The sequence below is a fragment of the Mus caroli genome, chromosome 9, assembly GCF_900094665.2.
Source record: "Mus caroli chromosome 9, CAROLI_EIJ_v1.1, whole genome shotgun sequence".
Classification (NCBI taxonomy): domain Eukaryota; kingdom Metazoa; phylum Chordata; class Mammalia; order Rodentia; family Muridae; genus Mus; species Mus caroli.
This window is the reverse complement of record NC_034578.1, coordinates 92,396,496-92,406,503: the sequence shown is the minus strand read 5'-3', so window position 1 is coordinate 92,406,503 and position 10,008 is coordinate 92,396,496. Positions and strand designations below refer to the sequence as shown.

The 10,008-nt window shown below is 46.8% G+C and overlaps 1 long non-coding RNA gene across 1 annotated transcript in view; it reads right to left on the bottom strand.

Annotated features, from left to right (window-relative positions):
• The window catches only part of LOC115031947, a 14,041-nt gene extending 12,829 nt beyond the window's left edge, over positions 1 to 1,212 (bottom strand). The window contains exon 1 of the long non-coding RNA XR_003837602.1: positions 1,054 to 1,212. This is a non-coding gene — a long non-coding RNA (uncharacterized LOC115031947). The remainder of the gene's footprint in view (positions 1 to 1,053) is intronic.
• Between the last annotated feature and the right edge of the window lie 8,796 nt (positions 1,213 to 10,008).

Here is a 10,008-nt window from a genome sequence, read left to right as displayed (position 1 = left end):
CTTGGTCTGTTCAAACTCCATTTGAGTGATTCAGTGCTCTGTAATTTAGGCACATGGAGGAACACAATAGATATCACTCATTGTGATAGGCTTGTTATATTTGACAGTCTACACTCAAAATCTGCTATGTAATCCCCCCCCCCCACTCCACAACCTGCTTCTTAAAAATATCTATTAGACAAAAAGTCTCTATTCTGATGTCATATCTATTTAATCAAGGATTCACCTTCGACTCTTTGCACATCCCATAGAATCATTAAACTACCAAAAGATGCAGTGTGTGTCTCAGTGTCTCCTGGATCTGGGCCATCCTGCCAATCTCTTCAGCTTAGTCACTGGGTATCACATCCTGTTCACAGAGTTGTCTCCAGCCCTGCGAGCGCTGCCAAACCCTGAAGGTAGAGGGATGTCTCCAAAACAAGGTTCGGCCATGATACTCCAATGTGAAAACCCTTCAGACTCGCGGTCATCCCCGGGATGGATCCAGGCTGCTTAGCCTGGCACACTAAATCTGTCACCATTCTCACCTCGTCACCCTGCCCTGTTCCCATCCCACCTTTCCTTGTTTCCTCCAGGATCTACTCCTGCGTTTTCCATATTCAATACAAGCCTCTTCAGGAAGGAGCCTGGCATGGGTATCTTTAGTGTCCTGGGTGCTCCTCCCCAATGCTGCCACCATGGCTAACTCTGACACTGCACTCAGTAGTTGACTGATCTAAATACTATAGATGCAACAGGGAAAAAGGGTGAGCCACTGTGCTTCACACACTTATTTTCTGATCTTCTCTCCTGGAAGGCAGGGGTATACTGTCCAGCACACAATACTCAGAAGAACAGCGAGTTAGTTCTACTTGTGTGTGTGCATGTGTTGGGGATTAAAATCAAAGTCTAACCTGAGTCTGGTTCCCAGCAGCCACATCTGCCTATGACCCCAGCTCTATGGGTATCAAATACCTACGTCCTCCATAGACACAATATTTGTATGCATACCCACATATACATAGTGCACACAGAGTATTTTAAAATGAGAATGAAAGCATGCCAAGCACTTACTCTATCACTGAGCTACGTGCCCAGCCTCTGAGCAGCACACATTTAGTGACACTGACACATTGTGGTCTCTGCACAGCTTCANGGACTGAAGACCCGACAGGCACACAGGCACACCTCCGGAGAGGCTGGGGCTGGGTGCATTATGCTTGTTCTCTTGCATCGCGCCAACTGCAGACCAGACTCTCAGCACATTTTGAATATCTTTGATACTTTGTTGACTGAATCCAGGAATGCAGACCTGAGACTAAGGAAGGCGGATTATACCTAAGACGCTGTGGGTCATTTTTGCTGTGGTTGATTTTCGTGGTGGTGCTTTTGTTTTGTTTTAGTTAGAAAGACTATCTGGACTGACAAACATCAGAGAGACCATGGTATGTTTATCATGGGAAAGAGGCTGCCAGCCCAGGGCTTCTAGAAAGAGTTCCTTTGGAGCTCAGGGCTGAGTGTAGCAGTGACCCCANGGAGGGGATCTGGNCTTCCCNTCAGGTCTGAGTCATCAGCTGCCATACAGCTCCCAAGCATTCCTGACTACCAGGCTGGGGAATGCGGGGCCTCAGCCAGAGCCTCCATATCTGACGTCTGGNAATTCGGAGATGGGGCTGGGAGNTTAATTCAGCCTTTCGGCTGGATTAGACTCCTTCATGGCCATAGGATGCCTCACCTGGAAGTTCCTGCTTTCTCTGCCCCTTTTCTGACCCATCGTGTAGTTTTTTGAAATCACCCAGCCTTTGGGATCTGAGGATCTGAGAAGAGACCACCCTCTGCTTTGTTCAGGCTCCAGGTGGCTTTATCCACCCCCACCCAGCCCGACNACTAATGTGCTTTCTCATGTCCCCACCCCCACCCAGCTGGTCAAGTCCAGAGTCTTAGAAGGATCAAGGGAAGAAGAGAGTAGGGTCCTTTCAACTACAAACAGTCTCGCTTGAGGGCAGGCAGCATNTGTTTAAGTGTTTCCTTGTAATTATCCCCACCTCAGCTTGGTGAATTGCCTATGACATCAAACCCAAGGTCCTGTTTGCTTTTATGTTGGTGTGTGTACCCAAGCAATAGCGGCAGAGATACACAGGTGCTGGCAGCTGAGTTCTGGGTAACGGAAAAAGGCTACCGTCGGTTCCCATAAAGAGACTCCATTTTACTCCAGACAGTCGCTGAACAAAGTCAGGGGCAGCAGGCTAGCCCAAATATGTTACTGTCNTGGTGTCTGAAAAGGAAATGAAGTCTAATACTAAGGCTGTCATCTTCTGCTTTTCACACACAGCCCTGCCCCCTGCAGGTCCCCTGCTCAGTATTTATGCACATTCCTGCTACAGGTGACTGTGTGTGTGCATGCGTGAGTGCATGCGTTCGTGCATGTGTGTGTGTGTGTGTGTGTGTGTGTGTGTGTGTGTAATGTGTGTTGATAGTTCAGGAGCAGCTAGACTACAAGACCAACATTCTTTGGGCACAAAGCAGTCACAGGATGCTGGCACGGTGGCCATGGTTGTGGTTCTTTCTCTTANGAGTGTGGGTATCCAGAGAAAATCTCAAGAGGCCCCAGCCTGGTCAGGAGACTGCTCATCTGCTTGGCGATCACACATCCTTGCCCAGAGAGGATTCTTGCGGGAAGGCCTTATGAGTCAGAGCCCATGGAGTCTTCTGATGAGTGACTTCACATGAGTCACCATGCTTCTTGATGCCTGGTGAATAAATGGAAGATAATGTAGCTTACAGTCAGCAGGCCCAGAGCTTGTGACCCTTTGGGAAGAGGGCGAGCCTCAGACAAGCCACCCATGCTCCCTGGCTGACTATAGGCTTCTGTGTAGGCTCACATCAGACATAGCAGCTCAGCAGCTTGGTACCTCATTATTGCTTCTTGTTTTTCTTTCTCCTCCTCGTGGAAACCCCCACCCCCACCCCCGCCTTGGTTAAATTGTTGATTTGTCTCTTGAAAAGCATTGGATCCCTTGTGGTTCACGTTCTCCCTCCCTCTCACGTTGGCTCTGTCTTTCACATCACACACCTCAGAGTTCATTTTCTCCTTTTGTGGAAAGTCAGTGAAACCCTGCTCTTGCCCCAGCTCCCCTGCCCCCTGCCCCAGCCACTCTAGCCCCTGGTCAAGTCTCCATCTCTCAGGCCCATGACTTTGATGTGCTTACACCACCACCTTGCTGGGCATGGGCTCTGGTTGATGTTGGTATGTGTCTCATCTGGTACCTAGCTCTATGCAGCTTGGGTCCTGGAACCCTCGCTAGAGACCTCGAGGGAATGGAAAAGAACAGATATCCAGAGACATATGCAGTAAAGTTGGGATCAGGTGGTTCTTAGGAGCACCCCAGAACCTTGGTGGAGAGGAGGAAGCTCCAGTTGCTAGTGTTTGCACACATTGCTCTATGGTCTATAAACACACACATACCTGAACTCACCGAGGAGAGCTTCACCACCCCTCTTGAACCTGGCCCATGTGAGGAACTGCATTCGATGAATGCATGGGTCCAAGGCTTTGGAGTTCTAAACATGGTTGTGCCCATATCGAAATACATTAACTCAGGACTTCGCTCACTTAGGGCCGCCTCTGCTCCCCACAATCTGTCCCATCTATCCTTTACACTGGGCTCAGACTTGCCACTTTGCTGTATTTGCAGAGCTTGGGAGGGGCTATAATACATATCAAGTGCTCTGTGATGTTTGCCTCAATAAGGATGAAGGGTCCACTGCCCTCAGCAGCAGCCTGAATGCCCATGCCCAAGGCCCAGGCACCTGAAGGAGCCCCAGGGTGCCCAGTGTGGGCAAGAAAGTCAGAGAAGATAGCTCACTTATGTCTGTTCTATATTGAGGTTTCAAAAACATTAAGTTAATGATAATAATAACAACAACAATAAAAGATGCTTGCTGAAAATTTAGTAACCATTGCTATTATTTCCACAGCCTCTGTGATAGACACTGAAGAATAAAAAATACTGACTGCCCTGAGAACATGGGCCCCGGCCCCGGACAGATGGCCTAATTCCCCCGAACTTTTGGGAAAAACAACCACAAAATGTTTCAATGTCCCAGGTGCCTTGAAGTAAATATCCGCCCCTAGACTTCCCCTATTTCCTCCCCGATCCTCCCCCTAGGTTGTGGTTTTTGCCTTTATAAGCCTGCTGGAAAATAGGGTTGTCGTCAGACTCCTCTACCCCTGTGTGGTGTATGGGTCTCGACCTCAGCATGCTGGTTTGTGTGCCATTAAAACCTCGTGTGTTTGCAGCAAGCTTGACTGTTGTGGCTTTCTGGGCTCACGATCCCTGAGACTTGAGTGAGGGTCTCCCTTCGGGGGTCCTTCAACACCAGAGGAAATTCATAGCTCACATTGTCAATCACCTTTGTAGCACAGTGAAATCATCAGAATAGAAATGATTTGGACCACAGTAGGTATTCTACACAACACCAGCAGAAAACTGCCAGCCTATGAGAGAAAAGTGCTAAAATGCCACCTAAATTCAGGACAATCTCAAAAGGCCACAGGTGACTGAAGGTCAGAGGGAGTTCTACACAGTAAGAGACTTGTCTCTATTTTCTATGCCTCCACAGAGCTCTGAGGACTCCAACAGACTCCAATAACCGTGGAAATGCAGGCTTGCTCTCGGGTATCCCCCCAGTGAAAATATGGGGGTGTGCCCCAACCTTAAGCCCCTTCCTCCTTTCCTCTCACCACCCTCCCTTCTTCCTTCCTTCCTGCCAAGAATATGTGTTATATTGACCTAAGAGTCAGAGAAGAGAACAGTACCTCTGTCTCCATCTTCTAAGTAGTTAAATGTCTTTTCTTCACATGGCAACAAGCCACCTTTCAGGCAGGGTCAATGTCCTGTGGTTTGCAGGACCCCAGACATCACGGGTACCAGTTCTTCGAATGCACTCCATCCTTCTTGAATGATGCTTAGTTTACTGAACTGCCGGCCATCTTAGTAGTTGAAAGGAAAAACAGTCCTTATCCCTGTAGGGTGGATGACTAATCGGCAGGTATAACCTGTTTGGGTTTTGTGTAGTTTTACACTAGTGCTGGTGCAGGCATCTAAGTGGGGCACTGTTGTGTGCTGTGAAGTTCCCCCGTAACAAGATATTTAGCGTTTCTCATTCCTAGGGGATTAAATACCAGTTGCCTCCAACACCCAGGGAGTTTCTATAACAACCCAAACTGCTCCTGGCATTTATAAATACCCTCCAAGGGTGGCGATAAGTCATTTGAGGATATTGACTTGTGGGAAGTAGATCATTTCATTTTATCTCAAATATCATCTGACTGAGCATCCTCTCCTTCCAGTGATATTCAAAAATAGTTTAGGAGCTGAAGAAATGGTTCAGTAGTTAAGAGNACTCACTGCTGCTCCAGAGGACCCAGGTTCAGTTCCCAACACACACAGCAGCCTTACAACTATCTGGAACCCCAATTCCAAAGATTCTGACACCCTCTTCTGGACTTTGCAGGCACCAGGCACTCATACGATACAGGCATTCACATATTTACATAAAATAAAATGAATATGTTTTAAATGAATAATTTTAATGAGTAATTTTAATAAGTAACCTTTTAAATTAAAAAAATGTGTGTGCGCGCACACACACACACACACACACACACACACACATCCATACGTATTTTGCCAGTGTGTATGTATGTGCATGTATATGTGCCTAATGCCAGGAAGGGCAGAAGAGGTCCTGGAAGTAGAGCTACACATGGTTGTGAGCCACTTTGTGGGTTCTGGGAACTGAACCTGGGTCCTTTGCAAAAGTAGCAAGTGTTCTTAACTGCNNAGCCACTTCTCCAGCCCCGGCACAAGCTCGTTGTAATCAAATGTCACAGGTAAGGCTGAAAAGTGTCTGTGACCACACATCTTCAAGTGTAACCAGGTTACACTTTAAACCACTGTATATTCATATGGTGTGGTAAGGTGTTCTTGCTGTGTAGACAGCTCTGTGTTTATTTNCACATTGGNTTTTCCATGTCTAAACATAGAGAAATGCCTTGCTCTTTGTAGATGCTGCATGGTACTTTATCAGTGCATCTCCTAGCAGGAAGTTGTAAGGGGAATTATTGCCCCCAAATAAGGCGTTGCCTATGCTGTGTGACTGTTCCTGAGTGGATGTAAATAAACAGCTGCTCACATCAAATAGGAGACTGACAACAGACCAGAAACTATCCATCCACACACAGCCTGCTAAGCCAGTGGGCTCATTGGCATTACTTACAGCAGCATGGGGGACCCTTGGGCATCCTCTTCTGTCCCCATTTTTCCTGGCAAATCAGAAGCTAACGTGGAGAACAGCAGCCCTTGTGTGGGTAAGTCCTGTCTGGGCAGAGAGCTGAGCCTTAGTTGCCCATCTTACCACTTACAGCAAAGACCAAGCCACGGCCACTACTGCCTGCTTCCAACTCCATTCTTCACNTGCTACTCTTGAAGTCTGCAATGCATTTTCTAATGCATCAGCCACTTGGGNGACATTCCTATACTGGGGTGGCAGTTCTCATTTATCAAGGATGCATGCTCCCCCATNCCATGTAGACGAATATGGTACCTAGGTTCCCNAAGACGTATGCATCATTCTCAGATGGCTCAGCCTTGGTTGTATATCCATCACACATATCTGGGGCCATCTTGCTGCCACTAAACAAGGAGGTGTATAACCCTGTGCCACATGGAGAAAGGTAGCCATACTGGGATTGTTCCTAGGAACACTGCATACATAGATGATCAGTCTCAGTTGTCCAACATCACCTACAGCAGGGACCCGTACAACTGCTTCTTGTAAAGCCATCATTGATTCAGTCTCTCTGTTCAGGTACCAACTATACTGTGTGACTTTTCCTGGCAAGCTATGAACAAATGTTTGGTTAACCCATATAAGACACGGTTAACAAACAAGTCTGCCTGAGTCTAGCTTGGCAAATCAATGAGTTGTTCAGGTTATTTAAAGAGTGTGGGTGACCCTCGGGCTAATAGCTGTAGTCCATAAGTTCCTGGTCCTAAGAAAGCAGGACTGGTGACTGCCTTAGTCCACTTCCTGCTTCTGTAACCAGATAACTGAGGCAGGGTAGCTTAGCCATCTTTCTGTGACTATAATAAAATGCCTGAGATGATTTATAAAGAGAAAAGGTTTGTCTTGGCTCACAGTTTTGCAGGTCTTGTTCTAATGATTGGCCTTGTTGCTTTGAGGGTCTGTGTCAAGGTAGCCATTGTGACAAAGGGTGCTTAGGAGAGCAAAACTGCTCACTCCTGACATTTGATGCAAAAGAGACTAGAGTCCCACCCAGCTTCAGGGAAGACTCTGAAAGACCTAAAGACAACCCACCAAGCCTCTCCAAATTGTACTGAAACAGCATCCCCCAAACCTTAATGCAGGGACATTGGGAGTAATCTAAGATCCAAAATTAATGCTAGATAACTTATTAGCAATATATTTATTTTCACTCACGGCTAGAGGCTGCAAAATCTGAGAGTCTGGTGCCAGCATTTATCAGGAGCCTTGACACTGCATCAAAACATGGAGAAGGAGACATACATGGGCAGGGGACAAAGAGCTCAGTCTACAATAAAACCATTACTGTGACAGCAACACTAATTCATCCTCCACCTAATCGTCTCCTATAGGTCCCAGCTCCAGGCCGGTTGTGGGAAATATTAAAAACAAACTGGTTTGTTCCAGTGCTTGTGTGTGTGTGTGTGTGTGTGTGAGAGAGAGAGAGAGAGAGAGAGAGAGATCATATAAGTTAATGTTGCAGGCTGTATTAGGCAGGGTTCTTTAGAACAGAACTGATGTAATGAACATATATTATATATGAATAAATATATATGGAAGCTATTAGAGTGGCTTATAGGCTGTCAGGCTGTGGTCCAGCTAGTCCAAAAACGGCTGTCTACCAATGAAAGTTCCAAGAATCCAATACTTTTCAGTCCATGAGGCTGGATGTCTCAGATGGTCTTCAGTATATGCTGGAATCCTGAACAAGTGGACTCCAGTGCCAATGAAGGAATGGATGGACTGTAAGAGCACTGCCACCAGAACTTGTGGCCTAAATTAAAGGTGGATCTTCTCTGTCTGGGCGGTGGTGTTACACACCTTTAACCACAACACTCAGGAGATAGAGGCAGGCAGATCTTCATGAGTTCAAGTGTAGCCTGGTCCTGCATAGCTAGTTCTAGGACAGCCAAGGCTACACAAAGAAACCCTGGCTTGAAACAACAAAACAAAACAACAACAAAAGGTAGATCTTCCCACTTTAAAAGTTCAGGATTAAAGGTAGACTTTCCCACCTCAGATGATCTGGATTAAAAGTGGTTCTTCCCACTTCAAATGATTTAATTAAGTGAAATAATGCACAGGTATGCCCAGAAGCTTGGGTTTTAGTTAACTCAAGATGTAGTCAGGTTAACAATTAAGAATCGACATCACACAGGCAGGGTGGCAGATGAACAGAGAGCTACAGAAGAATCTGAGTAGACCGGACTGGAATAGACCAGACTGAAATAGACCGGACTGGAGTCCTTGTGGGAGAGGAAACCAGGAGGGGGCCACGCACCGTCTCTCGAACTCTCAAGGCTAGGGTTAGGACTGGGATTGTGTTGGGTGTGATGGGAGTCTCAGGAGAATTTGAGCCAGAGTAGTGTGATCTGCTTTGAGCTTTTATAGCATCTTTCTGGATCTGGTGTGGAGATAAGGCAGGTCTTTTAGTTTCTTACTTGTTGCCCTGGGGGGAAAATACCAGGATAAGAGCAACTTTTAAAAGGGTTTATTTAGCTCTCATTTCTTGATTCTAGTCCCTCATGACTGTGGAGTCACAGGCAGCAGACTCAGGGTGCTGAACACATCACATGTGTGATTGAGAAGCAGAGAGCAATGTCTGCATGCGCTCGCTTCTCCCTCCCTTTTCCATTCAATCTAAGACCCAACCCACGTTGACACCCACAGTTAAGATGGGTCTTCCCAAACCAACGGACATAGTCAAGGTATTCCTTAACACAGGTGTGCCGGAGGCCCTCCTGCCAGGACAGTCTACACGGTGTCAAATTGACATAGTCTAGTAGAGTCAAGTACATCAGAGAGATGCTACCAGAGAAACTCAGGGAAGAGAACAGAGCCTGGGGAAAGAGTGTTGGACTCTGGAGGGGATAAGAAGGTAACAGACTTGGGTGTATTTAGAGGGTAAGGACAAGGTTCTCTCTCTGCCACTCTTTCTGTCTCTCTCTCTGTCTCTCTCTCTCTGGTGAGGAGGGGCACACACACTGGTGTATCATGGGTTTGCAGGTTATGTGCCCATGCATGAATGTGGAGACCAAAGGAAGATGTTGGGCGTCTTGCTCTCTTTTTCCACATATTCATGTAAGACAGGATCATTNACTGAAACAGGTGGTCACCATTTCAGCTGGGGTGTCTGGACATTGAGCTGGGATCTGTGCCTCTGCCCCACAACACTGGTTCCAGGCACGTGCGGTCTATGATGACATCTTTCATGGGTACTGAGGACTTGAACTCAGGTCCTCTTGCTTGCACAGGAAGTGCTCTTACCCGCTGAGTCATCTCTCAGTCCCAGGGCAAGGCTTTTTGAGGAGTTGGATAACCTCCGAGGAAGAAGAGCAGTTATGATTGACTCCTAGGGTTTTGCCTGAGCATCTTATTGGAGGAAAAATTACTACTAAAATTAGAAGGCCTAGTGTAGTATAGAGAGTGGAGGAATAAATTTAGGAACCAAGGGTTCTACTTTCATCATGATGGTTACAATTGTTAGATCTACAGCTGGAAGTACTCAAGCAGCTAACGGCTCCACTAGGGAAAGAATCTAGGGATATAAATTTGGATCATAACATCTTGATGATATCATGGTTTGAATAGGAATGGCCCCCACTGGTTCATATATTTGAAAGCTTGGTCACCAGGGAGTGGCACTGTTAGGAGGTATGGCCTTGTTGGAGGAAGTGTGTCACTGGGTGTGTGTGGAGG